General features: G+C 64.1%; 1 protein-coding gene across 3 annotated transcripts in view; it reads right to left on the bottom strand.

Annotated features, from left to right (window-relative positions):
* The window catches only part of dnaaf1 (dynein axonemal assembly factor 1), a 177,459-nt gene extending 161,645 nt beyond the window's left edge, over positions 1 to 15,814 (bottom strand). For all 3 annotated transcript variants that reach the window (XM_041192135.1, XM_041192136.1, XM_041192137.1), the window contains exon 1: positions 15,781 to 15,814. The gene's annotated coding sequence lies outside the window, so the exon portion shown is untranslated. The remainder of the gene's footprint in view (positions 1 to 15,780) is intronic.
* Positions 15,815 to 17,249: the final 1,435 nt, after the last annotated feature.

Below are 17,249 nucleotides of genomic sequence, written 5' to 3'. Positions count from 1 at the left end.
CTCACTCCCTCTCCCCGTCCCTTCACTCACTCCCTCCCTCTCCCCGTCCCTTCACTCACTCCCTCCCTCTCCCCGTCCCTTCCCTCACTCCCTCCCTCTCCCCGTCCCTTCCCTCACTCCCTCCCTCTCCCCGTCCCTTCCCTCACTCCCTCCCTCTCCCCGTCCCTTCCCTCACTCCCTCCATCTCTCCGTCCCTACCGTCACCCCGCACTTTCTCCACTCCCTCACACCCTCCCGTCCCTCGCTCCGTCACTCCCTCCCGTCCCTCGCTCCGTCACTCCCTCCCGTCCCTCGCTCCGTCACTCCCTCCCGTCCCTCGCTCCGTCACTCCCTCCCGTCCCTCGCTCCTTCACTCCCTCCCGTCCCTCGCTCCTTCACTCCCTCCCGTCCCTCGCTCCTTCACTCCCTCCCGTCCCTCGCTCCTTCACTCCCTCCCGTCCCTCGCTCCTTCACTCCCTCCCGTCCCTCGCTCCTTCACTCCCTCCCGTCCCTCACTCCTTCATTCCCTCCCGTCCCTCACTCCTTCACTCCCGCCCGTCGATCACTCCTTCACTCCCTCCCGTCCCTCAGTCCTTCACACCGTCCCGTCCCTCACTCCTTCACTCCGCCCCTTCCCTCACTCCTTCACTCCGCCCCTTCCCTCACTCCTTCACTCCGCCCCTTCCCTCACTCCTTCACTCCGCCCCTTCCCTCACTCCTTCACTCCGCCCCTTCTCTCACTCCTGCACTACGCCCCTTCCCTCACTCCTTCACTCCGCGCCTTCCCTCACTCCTTCACTCCATCCATTCCCTCACTCCCTCTCCCCGTCCCGTCCCTCACACCCTCTCCCCGACCCGTCCCTCACTCTGTCCCTACCCTCACTCCGTTCCTTCCCTCACTCTGTCCCTTCCCTCACTACCTCACTCTGTCCCTTCCATCACCCTGCCCCTTCCCTCAACCTGTCCCTTCACTCCGTCACACTCCCCGTCCCTTCCCTCACTCACTCCCTCTCCCCGTCCCTTCCCTCACTCCGTCTCTCCGTCCCTTCCCTCACTCCCTCCCTCTCCCCGTCCCTTCCTTAACTCCCTCCCTCTCCCCGTCCCTTCCTTCACTCCCTCCCTCTCCCCGTCCCTTCCCTCACTCCCTCCCTCTCCCCGTCCCTTCCCTCACTCCTTCCCTCTCCCCGTCCCTTCCCTCACTCCCTCCCTCTCCCTGTACCTTCAATCACTCTCTCCCTCTCCACATCCCTTCCATCACTCCCTCCCTCTCCCCGTCCCTTCCCTCACTCCGTCTCTCCGTCCCTTCACTCACTCCCTCCATTTCCCTGTCCCTTCCCTCACACCCTCCATCTCCCCGTCCCTTCCCTCACTCCCTCCCTCTCTCCGTCCCATCCCTCACTCCCTCACTCTCCCCGTCCCTTCCCTCACTCCCTCACTCTCCCCGTCCCTTCCCTCATTCCCTCACTCTCCCCGTCCCTTACCTCACTCCCTCACTCTCCCCGTCCCTTCCCTCACTCCCTCACTCTCACCGTCCCTTCCCTCACTCCCTCACTCTCCCCGCCCCTTCCCTCACTCCCTCACTCTCCCCGCCCCTTCCCTCACTCCCTCACTCTCCCCGTCGCTTCGCTCACTCCCAACCTCTCCCCGTCCCTTCCCACACTCCCTCCCTCTCCCCGTCAATTCCCTCACTCCCTCCCTCTCCCCGTCCCATCCTTCAACCCCTCTCTTTCTCCACTCCCTCACTCCCTCCAGTCCCTCACTCCTTCACTCCCTCCTGTCCCTCACTCCTGTCCCTCACTCGACTCCCTCCTGTCCCTCACTCCTTCTCTCCCTCCTGTCCCTCACTCCTTCACTCCCTCCTGTCCCTCACTCCTTCACTCCCTCCTGTCCCTCACCCTTTCACTCCGTTCCTTCCCTCACTTCCTCTCCCCGTCCCTTCCCTCACTCCGCCCCTTCCCTCACTCCGTCTCCCCTTCCCTCACTCCTTCACTCTGCCACTTCCCTCACTCCTTCACTCCGCCCCTTCCCTCACTCCGCCCCTTCCCTCACTCCGCCCCTTCCCTCACTCCGCCCCTTCCCTCACTCCGCCCCTTCCCTCACTCCGCCCCTTCCCTCACTCCTTCATTCCGCCCCTTCCCTCACTCCTTCACTCCGCCCCCTTCCCTCACTCCTTCACTCCGCCCCTTCCCTCACTCCTTCACTCCGCTCCTCCCCTCACTCCTTCACTCCGCCCCTTCCCTCACTCCTTCACTCCGCCCCTCCCCTCACTCCTTCACTCCGCCCCTCCCCTCATTCCTTCACTCCGCCCCTCCCCTCACTCCTTCACTCCGCCCCTCCCCTCACTCCTTCACTCCGCCCCTCCCCTCACTCCTTCACTCCGCCCCTCCCCTCACTCCTTCACTCCGCCCCTCCCCTCACTCCTTCACTCCGCCCCTCCCCTCCCTCCTTCACTCCGCCCCTTCCCTCACTCCTTCACTCCGCCCCTTCCCTCACTCCTTCACTCCGCCCCTTCCCTCACTCCTTCACTCCGCCCCTTCCCTCACTCCTTCACTCCGCCCCTTCCCTCACTCCTTCACTCCGCCCCTTCCCTCACTCCTTCACTCCGCCCCTTCCCTCACTCCTTCACTCCGCCCCTTCCCTCACTCCTTCACACCGCCCCTTCCCTCACTCCTTCACTCCGCCCCTTCCCTCACTCCTTCACTCCGCCCCTTCCCTCACTCCTTCACTCCGCCCCTTCCCTCACTCCCTCTCCCCGTCCCTTCCCTCACTCCCTCTCCCCGTCCCTTCCCTCAATCCTTCGCTCCGCCCCTTCCCTCACTCCTTCGCTCCGCCATTTCCCTCACTCCTTCGCTCCGCCCCTTCCCTCACTCCTTCGCTCCGCCCCTTCCCTCACTCCTTCACTCCGCCCCTTCCCTCACTCCTTCACAGCGCCCCTTCCCTCACTCCTTCACTCTGCCCCTTCCCTCACTCCTTCACTCTGCCCCTTCCCTCACTCCTTCACTCCGCCCCTTCCCTCACTCCTTCACTCCGCCCCTTCCCTCACTCCCTCTCCCCGTTCCTTCCCTCACTCCCTCTCCCCGTCCCTTCCCTCACTCCCTCTCCCCGTCCCTTCCCTCACTCCCTCTCCCCGTCCCTTCCCTCACTCCCTCTCCCCGTCCCTTCCCTCACTCCCTCTCCCCGTCCCTTCCCTCACTCCCTCTCCCCGTCCCTTCCCTCACTCCCTCTCCCCGTCCCTTCCCTCACTCCCTCTCCCCGTCCCTTCCCTCACTCCCTCTCCCCGTCCCTTCCCTCACTCCTTCGCTCCGCCCCTTCCCTCACTCCTTCGCTCCGCCCCTTCCCTCAATCCATCGCTCCGCCCCTTCCCTCACTCCTTCGCTCCGCCCCTTCCCTCACTACTTCGCTCCGCCCCTTCCCTCACTCCTTCGCTCCGCCCCTTCCCTCACTCCTTCGCTCCGCCCCTTCCCTCACTCCTTCGCTCCGCCCCTTCCCTCACTCCTTCGCTCCGCCCCTTCCCTCACTCCTTCGCTCCGCCCCTTCCCTCACTCCTTCGCTCCGCCCTTCCCTCACTCCCTCTCCCCGTCCCTTCCCCCACTCCCTCTCCCCGACCGTTCCCTCACTCCCTCACTCTGTCCCTTCCCTCACTCCCACACTGTCCCTTCCCTCACTCTGTCCCTTCCCTCACTACCTCACTCTGTCCCTTCCATCACCCTGCCCCTTCCCTCAACCTGTTGCTTCCCTCACCAGCTCTCCCCGTCACTTCCGTCACACCCTCCCTCTCCCCGTCCCTCACTCCCTCCCTCTCCCCGTCCCTTGCCTCACTCCCCCCCTCTCCCCGTCTCTTCCCTCACTCCCCCCCTCTCCCCGTCCCTTCCCTCACTCCCCCCCTCTCCCCATCCCTTCGCTCACTCCCTCCCTCTCCCCGTCCCTACCCTCACTCCCTTCCTCCCTCTCCCCGTCCCTTCCCTCACTCCCTCCCTCCATCTCCCCGTCCCTTCCCTCGCTCCCTCCCTCCCCGTCCCTTCCCTCGCTCCCTCCCTCTCCCCGTCCGTTCCCACACTCCCTCCCTCTCCCAGTCCCTTCCCTCACTCCCTCCCTCCCCCCGTCCCTTCCCTCACTCCCTCCCTCTCCACGTCCCTTCACTCACTCCCTCCCTCCCTCTCCCGGTCACTTCCCTCACTCCCTCCCTCTCCCCGTCCCTTCCCTCACTCCCTCCCTCTCCCCGTCCCTTCAATCACTCCCTCCCTCTCCACGTCCCTTCTCTCACTCCCTCACTCTCCCCGTCCCTTCCCTCACTCCCTCACTCTCCCCGTCCCTTCCCTCACTCCCTCACTCTCCCCGTCCCTTCCCTCACTCCCTCACTCTCCCCGTCCCTTCCCTCACTCCCTCCCTCTCCCCGTCCCTTGCCTCACTCCCTCCCTCTCCCCGTCCCTTCCCTCACTCCCTCGCTCTCCCCGTCCCTTCCCTCACTCCCTCGCTCTCCCCGTCCCTTCCCTCACTCCCTCCCTCTCCCCGTCCCTTCCCTCACTCCCTCCCTCTCCCCGTCCCTTCCCTCACTCCCTCCCTCTCCCCGTCCCTTCCCTCACTCCCTCCATCTCCCCGTCCCTTCCCTCACTCCGCCCCTTCCCTCACTCCTTCATTCCGTCCCTTTCCTCACTCCTTCGCTCCGTCCCTTTCCTCACTCCTTCGCTCCGTCCCTTCCCTCACTCCGCCCCTTCCCTCACTCCTTCACTCCGCCCCTTCCCTCACTCCCTCTCCCCGACCCGTACCTCACACCCTCACTCTGTCCCTTCCCTCACTACCTCACTCTGTCCCTTCCCTCACTACCTCACTCTGTCCCTTCCCTCACTACCTCACTCTGTCCCTTCCCTCACTACCTCACTCTGTCCCTTCCCTCACTACCTCACTCTGTCCCTTCCCTCACTACCTCACTCTGTCCCTTCCCTCACTACCTCACTCTGCCCCTTCCCTCACTAACTCACTCTGTCCCTTCCCTCACTACCTCACTCTGCCCCTTCCCTCACTACCTCACTCTGCCCCTTCCATCAACCTGTCCCTTCCCTCACTAGCTCACCCCGTCCCTTCCCTCACTAGCTCTCCCCGTCCCTTCCCTCACTAGCTCTCCCCGTCCCTTCCCTCACTAGCTCTCCCCGTCCCTTCCCTCACTCCGCCCCTCCCCTCACTCCTTCACTCCGCCCCTTCCCTCACTCCGCCCCTCCCCTCACTCCTTCACTCCGCCCCTTCCCTCGCCCCTTCACTCCGCCCCTTCCCTCGCCCCTTCACTCCGCCCCTTCCCTCACTTCTTCACTCCGCCCCTTCCCTCGCCCCTTCACTCCGCCCCTTCCCTCGCCCCTTCACTCCGCCCCTTCCCTCACTTCTTCACTCCGCCCCTTCCCTCACTCCTTCACTCCGTCCCTTCCCTCACTCCTTCACTCCGCCCCTTCCCTCACTCCTTCACTCCGCCCCTTCCCTCACTCCTTCACTCCGCCCCTTCCCTCACTCCTTCACTCCGCCCCTTCCCTCACTCCGCCCCTTCCCTCACTCCTTCACTCCGCCCCTTCCCTCACTCCTTCACTCCGCCCCTTCCCTCACTCCTTCACTCCGCCCCTTCCCTCACTCCTTCACTACGCCCCTTCCCTCACTCCTTCACTACGCCCCTTCCCTCACTCCTTCACTCTGCCCCTTCCCTCACTCTGTCCCTTCCCTCACTGCCTCACTCTGCCCCTTCCATCACCCTGCCCCTTCCCTCAACCTGTCCCTTCCCTCATTAGCGCACCCCGTCCCTTCCCTCACCAGCTCTCCCCGTCCCTTCCCTCACTCCCTCCCTCTCCCCGTCCCTTCCCTCACTCTCCCTGTCCTTTCCCTCACTCACTCCCTCTCCCCGTCCTTTCCCTCACTCCCTTCCTCTCCCCGTCCCTTCCCTCACTCCCTCCCTCTCCCCGTCCCTTCCCTCACTCCCTCCCTCCCTCTCCCCGTCCCTTCCCTCACTCCCTCCCCGCGTCCGTTCCCTCACTCCCTCCCTCCCTCTCCCCGTCCCTTCCCTCACTCCCTCCCCCCGTCCGTTCCCTCACTCCCTCCCTCCCTCTCCCCGTCCCTTCTCTCACTCCCTCCCTCCCTCTCGCCTTCCCTTCCCTCACTCCCTCCCTCCCTCTCCCCGTCCCTTCCCTCACTCCCTCCCTCCCTCACCCCGTCCCTTCCCTCACTCCTTCCCTCCCTCTCCCGTCCCTTCCCTCACTCCCTCCCTCCCTCTCCCCGTCCCTGCCCTCACTCCCTCCCTCCCTCTCCCCGTCCCTTCCAACACTCCCTCCCTCCCTCTCCCCGTCCCTTCCCTCACTCCGCCACTTCTCTCACTCCGTCCCTTCCAACACTCCTTCACTCCGTCCCTTCCAACACTGCTTCACTCCGTCCCTTCCAACACTCCTTCACTCCGTCCCTTCCAACACTCCTTCACTCCGTCCCTTCCAACACTCCTTCACTCCGTCCCTTCCAACACTCCTTCACTCCGTCCCTTCCAACACTCCTTCACTCCGTCCCTTCCAACACTCCTTCACTCCGTCCCTTCCAACACTCCTTCACTCCGTCCCTTCCAACACTCCTTCACTCCGTCCCTTCCAACACTCCTTCACTCCGTCCCTTCCAACACTCCTTCACTCCGTCCCTTCCAACACTCCTTCACTCCGCCCCTTCCAACACTCCTTCACTCCGCCCCTTCCCTCACTCCTTCACTCCGCCCCTTCCCTCACTCCCTCTCCCCGACCCGTACCTCACACCCTCACTCTGTCCCTTCCCTCACTACCTCACTCTGTCCCTTCCCTCACTACCTCACTCTGTCCCTTCCCTCACTACCTCACTCTGTCCCTTCCCTCACTACCTCACTCTGTCCCTTCCCTCACTACCTCACTCTGTCCCTTCCCTCACTACCTCACTCTGTCCCTTCCCTCACTACCTCACTCTGCCCCTTCCCTCACTAACTCACTCTGCCCCTTCCCTCACTAACTCACTCTGCCCCTTCCCTCACTAACTCACTCTGTCCCTTCCCTCACTACCTCACTCTGCCCCTTCCCTCACTACCTCACTCTGCCCCTTCCATCAACCTGTCCCTTCCCTCACTAGCTCACCCCGTCCCTTCCCTCACTAGCTCTCCCCGTCCCTTCCCTCACTAGCTCTCCCCGTCCCTTCCCTCACTAGCTTTCCCCGTCCCTTCCCTCACTCCGCCCCTCCCCTCACTCCTTCACTCCGCCCCTTCCCTCACTCCGCCCCTCCCCTCACTCCTTCACTCCGCCCCTTCCCTCGCCCCTTCACTCCGCCCCTTCCCTCGCCCCTTCACTCCGCCCCTTCCCTCGCTCCTTCACTCCGCCCCTTCACTCTGCCCCTTCCCTCACTTCTTCACTCCGCCCCTTCCCTCACTCCTTCACTCCGCCCCTTCCCTCACTCCTTCACTCCGCCCCTTCCCTCACTCCTTCACTCCGCCCCTTCCCTCACTCCTTCACTCCGCCCCTTCCCTCACTCCTTCACTCCGCCCCTTCCCTCACTCATTCACTCCGCCCCTTCCCTCACTCCGCCCCTTCCCTCACTCCTTCACTCCGCCCCTTCCCTCACTCCCTCTCCCCGACCCGTACCTCACTCCCTCACTCTGTCCCTTCCCTCACTACCTCACTCTGTCCCTTCCCTCACTACCTCACTCTGTCCCTGCCCTCACTACCTCACTCCCTCCCTTCCCTCACCTCACTCTGGCCCTTACCTCACTCGCCTCACTCTGTCCCGCCTCTCAACACCTCACCCTGTCCCTTCTCTCTCACTATCCCTTCCCTCAGGTCATCTCAGTCCCTTCCTCACTCTGGCCCTCCCTCACTCCCTCTCACTGTCCCTTCCCTCACTCCTCCAGTCAATCACTCCCTCACTCGGTCCATTCCTTCAATCTCTCCCTTCCCTCACCCCCTCTCTTTCTCCACTCGCTCACTCCCTCCTGTCCCTCACTCCTTCACTCCGTCCCGTCCCTCACTCCGTCCCGTCCCTCACTCCGTCCCGTCCCTCACTCCGTCCCTTACATCACTCCCTCTCCCCGCCCCTTCCCTCACTTGTTCACTCCCTCTCCCCGCCCCTTCCCTCACTCCGCCCCTTCTCTCACTCCTTCACTCCGCCCCTTCCCTCACTCCTTCACTCCGCCCCTTCCCTCACTCCTTCACTCCGCCCCTTCCCTCACTCCTTCACTCCGCCCCTTCCCTCACTCCTTCACTCCGCCCCTTCCCTCACTCCTTCACTCTGCCCCTTCCCTCACTCCTTCACTCCGCCCCTTCCCTCACTCCTTCACTCCGCCCCTTCCCTCACTCCTTCACTCCGCCCCTTCCCTCACTCCGCCCCTTCCCTCACTCCTTCACTCCGCCCCTTCCCTCACTCCTTCACTCCGCCCCTTCCCTCACTCCTTCACTACGCCCCTTCCCTCACTCCTTCACTACGCCCCTTCCCTCACTCCTTCACTCTGCCCCTTCCCTCACTCTGTCCCTTCCCTCACTGCCTCACTCTGCCCCTTCCATCACCCTGCCCCTTCCCTCAACCTGTCCCTTCCCTCATTAGCGCACCCCGTCCCTTCCCTCACCAGCTCTCCCCGTCCCTTCCCTCACTCCCTCCCTCTCCCCGTCCCTTCCCTCACTCTCCCTGTCCTTTCCCTCACTCACTCCCTCTCCCCGTCCTTTCCCTCACTCCCTTCCTCTCCCCGTCCCTTCCCTCACTCCCTCCCTCTCCCCGTCCCTTCCCTCACTCCCTCCCTCCCTCTCCCCGTCCCTTCCCTCACTCCCTCCCCGCGTCCGTTCCCTCACTCCCTCCCTCCCTCTCCCCGTCCCTTCCCTCACTCCCTCCCCCCGTCCGTTCCCTCACTCCCTCCCTCCCTCTCCCAGTCCCTTCTCTCACTCCCTCCCTCCCTCTCGCCTTCCCTTCCCTCACTCCCTCCCTCCCTCTCCCCGTCCCTTCCCTCACTCCCTCCCTCCCTCACCCCGTCCCTTCCCTCACTCCCTCCCTCCCTCTCCCGTCCGTTCCCTCACTCCCTCCCTCCCTCTCCCCGTCCCTGCCCTCACTCCCTCCTTCCCTCTCCCCGTCCCTTCCAACACTCCCTCCCTCCCTCTCCCCGTCCCTTCCCTCACTCCGCCACTTCTCTCACTCCGTCCCTTCCAACACTCCTTCACTCCGTCCCTTCCAACACTCCTTCACTCCGTCCCTTCCAACACTCCTTCACTCCGTCCCTTCCAACACTCCTTCACTCCGTCCCTTCCAACACTCCTTCACTCCGTCCCTTCCAACACTCCTTCACTCCGTCCCTTCCAACACTCCTTCACTCCGTCCCTTCCAACACTCCTTCACTCCGTCCCTTCCAACACTCCTTCACTCCGTCCCTTCCAACACTCCTTCACTCCGTCCCTTCCAACACTCCTTCACTCCGTCCCTTCCAACACTCCTTCACTCCGTCCCTTCCAACACTCCTTCACTCCGTCCCTTCCAACACTCCTTCACTCCGTCCCTTCCAACACTCCTTCACTCCGTCCCTTCCAACACTCCTTCACTCCGTCCCTTCCAACACTCCTTCACTCCGTCCCTTCCAACACTCCTTCACTCCGTCCCTTCCAACACTCCTTCACTCCGTCCCTTCCAACACTCCTTCACTCCGTCCCTTCCAACACTCCTTCACTCCGCCCCTTCCCTCACTCCTTCACTCCGTCCCTTCCCTCACTCCTTCACTCCGTCCCTTCCAACACTCCGTCCCTTTCCTCACTCCTTCGCCCCTTCCCTCACTCCTTCACTCCGCCCCTTCCCTCACTCCCTCTCCCCGACCCGTACCTCACTCCCTCACTCTGTCCCTTCCCTCACTACCTCACTCTGTCCCTTCCCTCACTACCTCACTCTGTCCCTTCCCTCACTACCTCACTCTGTCCCTGCCCTCACTACCTCACTCTGTCCCTTCCCTCACTAACTCACTCTGCCCCTTCCCTCACTACCTCACTCTGCCCCTTCCATCAACCTGTCCCTTCCCTCACTAGCTCACCCCGTCCCTTCCCTCACTAGCTCTCCCCGTCCCTTCCCTCACTAGCTCTCCCCGTCCCTTCCCTCACTAGCTCTCCCCGTCCCTTCCCTCACTAGCTCTCCCCGTCCCTTCCCTCACTCCGCCACTTCTCTCACTCCGCCACTTCCGTCACCCCTTCACTCCGCCCCTCACTCCTTCACTCCGCCCCTCCCCTCACTCCTTCACTCCGCCCCTCCCCTCACTCCTTCACTCCGCCCCTCCCCTCACTCCTTCACTCCGCCCCTCCCCTCACTCCTTCACTCCGCCCCTCCCCTCACTCCTTCACTCCGCCCCTCCCCTCACTCCTTCACTCCGCCCCTTCCCTCACTCCTTCACTCCGCCCCTTCCCTCACTCCTTCACTCCGCCCCTTCCCTCACTCCTTCACTCCGCCCCTTCCCTCACTCCTTCACTCCGCCCCTCCCCTCACTCCTTCACTCCGCCCCTTCCCTCACTCCTTCACTCCGCCCCTTCCCTCACTCCTTCACTCCGCCCCTTCCCTCACTCCTTCACTCCGCCCCTTCCCTCACTCCTTCCCTCACTCCTTCACTCCGCCCCTTCCCTCACTCCTTCACTCCGCCCCTTCCCTCACTCCTTCACTCCGCCCCTTCCCTCACTCCTTCACTCCGCCCCTTCCCTCACTCCTTCACTCCGCCCCTTCCCTCACTCCTTCACTCCGCCCCTTCCCTCACTCCTTCACTCTGCCCCTTCCATCACCGCCCTTTCCCTCAACCTGTCCCTTCCCTCATTAGCGCACCCCGTCCCTTCCCTCACCAGCTCTCCCCGTCCCTTCCCTCACTCCCTCCCTCTCCCCGTCCCTTCCCTCACTCTCCCCGTCCTTTCCCTCACTCACTCCCTCTCCCCGTCCTTTCCCTCACTCACTCCCTCTCCCCGTCCTTTCCCTCACTCACTCCCTCTCCCCGTCCCTTCCCTCACTCACTCCCTCTCCCCGTCCCTTCCCTCACTCCCTCCCTCCCCGTCCCTTCCCTCACTCCCTCCCTCCCTCTCCCCGTCCCTTCCCTCACTCCCTCCCCCCGTCCGTTCCCTCACTCCCTCTCCCAGTCCCTTCCCTCACTCCCTCCCCCCGTCCGTTCCCTCACTCCCTCACCCTGCCCCTTCCCTCAACCTGTCCCTTCCCTCACTAGCTCACCCCGTCCCTTCCCTCACACCCTCCCTCTCCCCATCCCGTCCCTTCCCTCACTCCCTCCCTCTCCCCGTCCCTTCCCTCAGTCCCTCCCTCTCCCTGTCCCCTCCCTCACTCCCTCCCTCTCCCCGTCCCCTCCCTCACTCCCTCCCTCTCCCCGTCCCCTCCCTCACTCCCTCCCTCTCCCCGTCCCCTCCCTCACTCCCTCCCTCTCCGTCCCGGCCCTTCCCTCACTCCCTCCCTCTCCCAGTCCCGTCCCTTCCCTCACTCCCTCCCTCTCCCCGTCCCTTCCCTCACCCCCCTCCCTCTCACCGTCCCTTCCCTCACTCCCTCCCTCTCCGCGTCCCTTCCCTCAACCCCTCTTTCTCCACTCCCTCACTCCCTCCTCTGTCCCTCACTCCTTTGCTCCCTCCCGTCCCTCACTCCCTCGCTCCGTCCCGTCCCTCACTCCCTCGCTCCCTCCCGTCCCTCACTCCCTCGCTCCCTCCCGTCCCTCACTCCCTCGCTCCCTCCCGTCCCTCACTCCCTCGCTCCCTCCCGTCCCTCACTCCCTCGCTCCGTCCCGTCCCTCACTCCCTCGCTCCGTCCCGTCCCTCACTCCCTCGCTCCCTCCCGTCCCTCACTCCCTCGCTCCGTCCCGTCCCTCACTCCCTCGCTCCGTCCCGTCCCTCACTCCCTCGCTCCGTCCCGTCCCTCACTCCCTCGCTCCGTCCCGTCCCTCACTCCCTCGCTCCGTCCCGTCCCTCACTCCCTCGCTCCGTCCCGTCCCTCACTCCCTCGCTCCGTCCCGTCCCTCACTCCCTCGCTCCGTCCCGTCCCTCAGTCCCTCGCTCCGTCCCGTCCCTCACTCCCTCGCTCCGTCCCGTCCCTCACTCCCTCGCTCCGTCCCGTCCCTCACTCCCTCGCTCCGTCCCGTCCCTCACTCCCTCGCTCCGTCCCGTCCCTCACTCCCTCGCTCCGTCCCGTCCCTCACTCCCTCGCTCCGTCCCGTCCCTCACTCCCTCGCTCCGTCCCGTCCCTCACTCCCTCGCTCCGTCCCGTCCCTCACTCCCTCGCTCCGTCCCGTCCCTCACTCCCTCGCTCCGTCCCGTCCCTCACTCCCTCGCTCCGTCCCGTCCCTCACTCCCTCGCTCCGTCCCGTCCCTCACTCCCTCGCTCCGTCCCGTCCCTCACTCCCTCGCTCCGTCCCGTCCCTCACTCCCTCGCTCCGTCCCGTCCCTCACTCCCTCGCTCCGTCCCGTCCCTCACTCCCTCGCTCCGTCCCGTCCCTCACTCCCTCGCTCCGTCCCGTCCCTCACTCCGTCCCGTCCCTCACTCCCTCGCTCCGTCCCGTCCCTCACTCCCTCGCTCCGTCCCGTCCCTCACTCCCTCCCCCGTCCGTTCGCTCACTCCCTCTCCCAGTCCCTTCCCTCACTCCCTCCCCCCGTCCGTTCCCTCACTCCCTCTCCCAGTCCCTTCCCTCACTCCCTCCCCTCGTCCGTTCCCTCACTCCCTCACCCTGCCCCTTCCCTCAACCTGTCCCTTCCCTCGCTAGCTCACCCCGTCCCTTCCCTCACACCCTCCCTCTCCCCATCCCGTCCCTTCCCTCACTCCCTCCCTCTCCCCGTCCCTTCCCTCAGTCCCTCCCTCTCCCCGTCCCCTCCCTCACTCCCTCCCTCTCCCCGTCCCCTCCCTCACTCCCTCCCTCTCCGTCCCGTCCCTTCCCTCACTCCTTCCCTCTCCCAGTCCCGTCCCTTCCCTCACTCCCTCCCTCTCCCCGTCCCTTCCCTCACCCCCCTCCCTCTCACCGTCCCTTCCCTCACTCCCTCCCTCTCCGCGTCCCTTCCCTCAACCCCTCTTTCTCCACTCCCTCACTCCCTCCTCTGTCCCTCACTCCTTCGCTCCCTCCCGTCCCTCACTCCTTCGCTCCCTCACGTCCCTCACTCCTTCGCTCCCTCACGTCCCTCACTCCTTCGCTCCCTCACGTCCCTCACTCCCTCGCTCCCTCCCCTCACTCCTTCCCGTCCCTCACTCCCTCGCTCCGTCCCGTCCCTCACTCCCTCGCTCCGTCCCGTCCCTCGCTCCGTCCCGTCCCTCGCTCCGTCCCGTCCCTCGCTCCGTCCCGTCCCTCGCTCCGTCCCGTCCCTCGCTCCCTCGCTCCGTCCCGTCCCTCGCTCCCTCGCTCCGTCCCGTCCCTCGCTCCCTCGCTCCGTCCCGTCCCTCGCTCCCTCGCTCCGTCCCGTCCCTCGCTCCCTCGCTCCGTCCCGTCCCTCGCTCCCTCGCTCCGTCCCGTCCCTCGCTCCCTCGCTCCGTCCCGTCCCTCGCTCCCTCGCTCCGTCCCGTCCCTCGCTCCCTCGCTCCGTCCCGTCCCTCGCTCCCTCGCTCCGTCCCGTCCCTCGCTCCCTCGCTCCGTCCCGTCCCTCGCTCCCTCGCTCCGTCCCGTCCCTCGCTCCCTCGCTCCGTCCCGTCCCTCGCTCCCTCGCTCCGTCCCGTCCCTCGCTCCCTCGCTCCGTCCCGTCCCTCGCTCCCTCGCTCCGTCCCGTCCCTCGCTCCCTCGCTCCGTCCCGTCCCTCGCTCCCTCGCTCCGTCCCGTCCCTCGCTCCCTCGCTCCGTCCCGTCCCTCGCTCCCTCGCTCCGTCCCGTCCCTCGCTCCCTCGCTCCGTCCCGTCCCTCGCTCCCTCGCTCCGTCCCGTCCCTCGCTCCGTCCCGTCCCTCGCTCCCTCGCTCCGTCCCGTCCCTCGCTCCCTCGCTCCGTCCCGTCCCTCGCTCCGTCCCGTCCCTCGCTCCCTCGCTCCGTCCCGTCCCTCGCTCCCTCGCTCCGTCCCGTCCCTCGCTCCCTCGCTCCGTCCCGTCCCTCGCTCCCTCGCTCCGTCCCGTCCCTCGCTCCCTCGCTCCGTCCCGTCCCTCGCTCCCTCGCTCCGTCCCGTCCCTCGCTCCCTCGCTCCGTCCCGTCCCTCGCTCCCTCCCCCCGTCCGTTCGCTCACTCCCTCTCCCAGTCCCTTCCCTCACTCCCTCCCCCCGTCCGTTCCCTCACTCCCTCTCCCAGTCCCTTCCCTCACTCCCTCCCCCCGTCCGTTCCCTCACTCCCTCACCCTGCCCCTTCCCTCAACCTGTCCCTTCCCTCGCTAGCTCACCCCGTCCCTTCCCTCACACCCTCCCTCTCCCCATCCCGTCCCTTCCCTCACTCCCTCCCTCTCCCCGTCCCTTCCCTCAGTCCCTCCCTCTCCCTGTCCCCTCCCTCACTCCCTCCCTCTCCCCGTCCCCTCCCTCACTCCCTCCCTCTCCGTCCCGTCCCTTCCCTCACTCCCTCCCTCTCCCAGTCCCGTCCCTTCCCTCACTCCCTCCCTCTCCCTGTCCCTTCCCTCACCCCCCTCCCTCTCACCGTCCCTTCCCTCACTCCCTCCCTCTCCGCGTCCCTTCCCTCAACCCCTCTTTCTCCACTCCCTCACTCCCTCCTCTGTCCCTCACTCCTTCGCTCCCTCCTGTCCCTCACTCCTTCGCTCCCTCCTGTCCCTCACTCCTTCACTCCCTCCTGTCCCTCACTCCTTCACTCCCTCCTGTCCCTCACTCCTTCACTCCTTCATGTCCCTCACTCCCTCCTGTCCCTCACTCCTTCACTCCCTCCTTTCCCTCACACCTTCACTCCGCCCCTTCCCGCACCCCGCCCCTTCCCTCACTCCGCCCCATCCCTCACTCCGCCCCATCCCTCACTCCGCCCCATCCCTCACTCCGCCCCATCCCTCACTCCCTCACTCCGCCCCTTCCCTCACTCCGCCCCTTCCCTCACTCCGCCCCTTCCCTCACTCCTTCACTCCGCCCCTTCCCTCACTCCTTCACTCCGCCCCTTCCCTCACTCCTTCACTCCGCCCCTTCCCTCACTCCTTCACTCCGCCCCTTCCCTCACTCCTTCACTCCGCCCCTTCCCTCACTCCTTCACTCCGCCCCTTCCCTCACTCTGTCCCTTCCCTCACTACCTCACTCTGCCCCTTCCATCACCCTGCCCCTTCCCTCAACCTGTCCCTTCCCTCACTAGCGCACCCCGTCCCTTCCCTCACCAGCTCTCCATCCCTTCCCTCACTCCCTCCCTCTCCCCGTCCCTTCCCTCACTCCCTCACTCTCCCCGTCCTTTCCCTCATTCACTCCCTCACCCCGTCCCTTCCCTCACCCCCTCCCTCTCCCTGTCCCTTCCCTCACCCCCTCCCTCTCCCCGTCCCTTCCCTCACCCCCTCCCTCTCCCTGTCCCTTCCCTCACTCCCTCTCCCCGTCCCTTCCCTCACTCCCTCTCCCCGTCCCTTCCCTCTCCCCGTCCCTTCCCTCTCCCCGTCCCTTCCCTCTCCCCGTCCCTTCCCTCTCCCCATCCCTTCCCTCACTCCTTCACTCTGTCCCTTCCCTCACTACCTCACCCTGTCCCTTCCCTCACTCCCTCACCCTGTCCCTTCCCTCACTCCCTCACCCTGTCCCTTCCCTCACCCTGCCCCTTCCCTCAACCTATCCCTTCCCTCACTCTCTCTTCCCTCGCTCCCTCACTCTGTCCCCTCCATAACTTCTTCAATCTGTCCCTCCCCTCACTGTCTCCCTATCCTCACTCCCCTCACTTTACCCGCCCTTCCTCATCCCCTCACCCTCACTCACCGTCTCTCCAGTGCCCAGACGCCGCCTGTTACCCGGGTAACAAACCGTCCAGAACCCAGAACACCCCGCGCGATCAGTTATCGCGATATCGAGCGGCTGTGCGGGAACGGCAGTGCGAATGGGTAATGGTGGCTTGGAGATGGAAGCATGGTGAATAGTGGGTGAGGAAGGAGAGAGTGGGGCCGGGGTTTGAGCGTGGGGCGGAGTTTGAGAGAGCGGGGGCGGGCTCAGAGAGTGCGGATGGACTGAGTGGTGGTGGGGTTGGAGAGAACGAGGCCAGGGTTAGAGAGAGTGGGGTGGGGTGGATAAAAACAAAAAAACTGCGGATACTGGAAATCCAAAACAAAAACAAAAACAGAATTACCTGGAAAAACTCAGCAGGTCTGGCAGCATCGGCGGAGAAGAAAAGAGTTGACGTCTCGAGTCCTCATGACCCTTCGACAGAACTTGAGTTCGAGTCCAAGAACTCTTTCTTGGACTCGAACTCAAGTTCTGTCGAGGGGTCATGAGGACTCGAAACGTCAACTCTTTTCTTCTCCGCCGATGCTGCCAGACCTGCTGAGTTTTTCCAGGTAATTCTGTTTTTGTTTTTGTTTGGGGTGTGGTGGAGCTGGATGAACCAGCGGATGTCTTTTCCTGTCATTTAGATTTTGTATGTTATGGCCCAGCTGCGTCCTGCTGTCTGGTGAATGCACGGGCTGCCTGTTGGTCAATGTGTGGTCATGAGATGAAGGTACAAAAGTGTTAATATCCATAAAGATAGCAAGCTGATCCATGGTCACTCCTCACCTGCTCCTGCCACTGGGCATTGTCTCAACTGTCTAATGATCTACATGGGCACAGTCTCAAGGAGAGCGCTGACTGTCCCATGCATTCCATGATGTACTTCAATCGCTAGCCTGTTTCCTGAATGGCACCCATGTGGTTTATGGAATGCTCCACATCAGCTGACAGTCCTTTCCAGCACCAGCTGTGCTCAGTCTTTCAAATGGAAGGCCCATGCAGTCTTCTCCAAGTCCTTATCAACCGAGAATGAATGCACCCTGACCCTCAGGTAGCTGGTAATTCCCTTGCTGCACCAGCTCCTCCTCCGATGTGCTTTGTGCCCCACTCATTGCACTCCCTTCAAACCCACCATCTCTTCAACTGCATTATCGACCATAACAATTAGACCCTGACTAGCTTACTCTATGCCTAAATTGGTTGGACATTATGTTTTATTAACAGTGTTTTGCTCAGACTGAGGGGGCACTTGTACTACTCGGTCTGCTCAGCAGGCGACGGCAGGCATTTTCCAGAGAAAACAATCTTCAAGGAGGCTTGGACTTAATCCAGGCTGTTGGTCAGCTTGGAGTCCCCTTTTGATGTTTGCAGGCTAGAATTAAAATAGCAGACTGAGTTGCAAGTCTGGAAATGTTGTGATGAAACTCAAATACTTACTTTAATCAGAAGTCGGGAACTTGCGCATG

The sequence above is a fragment of the Carcharodon carcharias genome, chromosome 7 (assembly GCF_017639515.1).
Source record: "Carcharodon carcharias isolate sCarCar2 chromosome 7, sCarCar2.pri, whole genome shotgun sequence".
Lineage (NCBI taxonomy): Eukaryota > Metazoa > Chordata > Chondrichthyes > Lamniformes > Lamnidae > Carcharodon > Carcharodon carcharias.
Note: the sequence above shows the minus strand (reverse complement) of the source record. Positions and strands in the feature narration are given on the sequence as shown.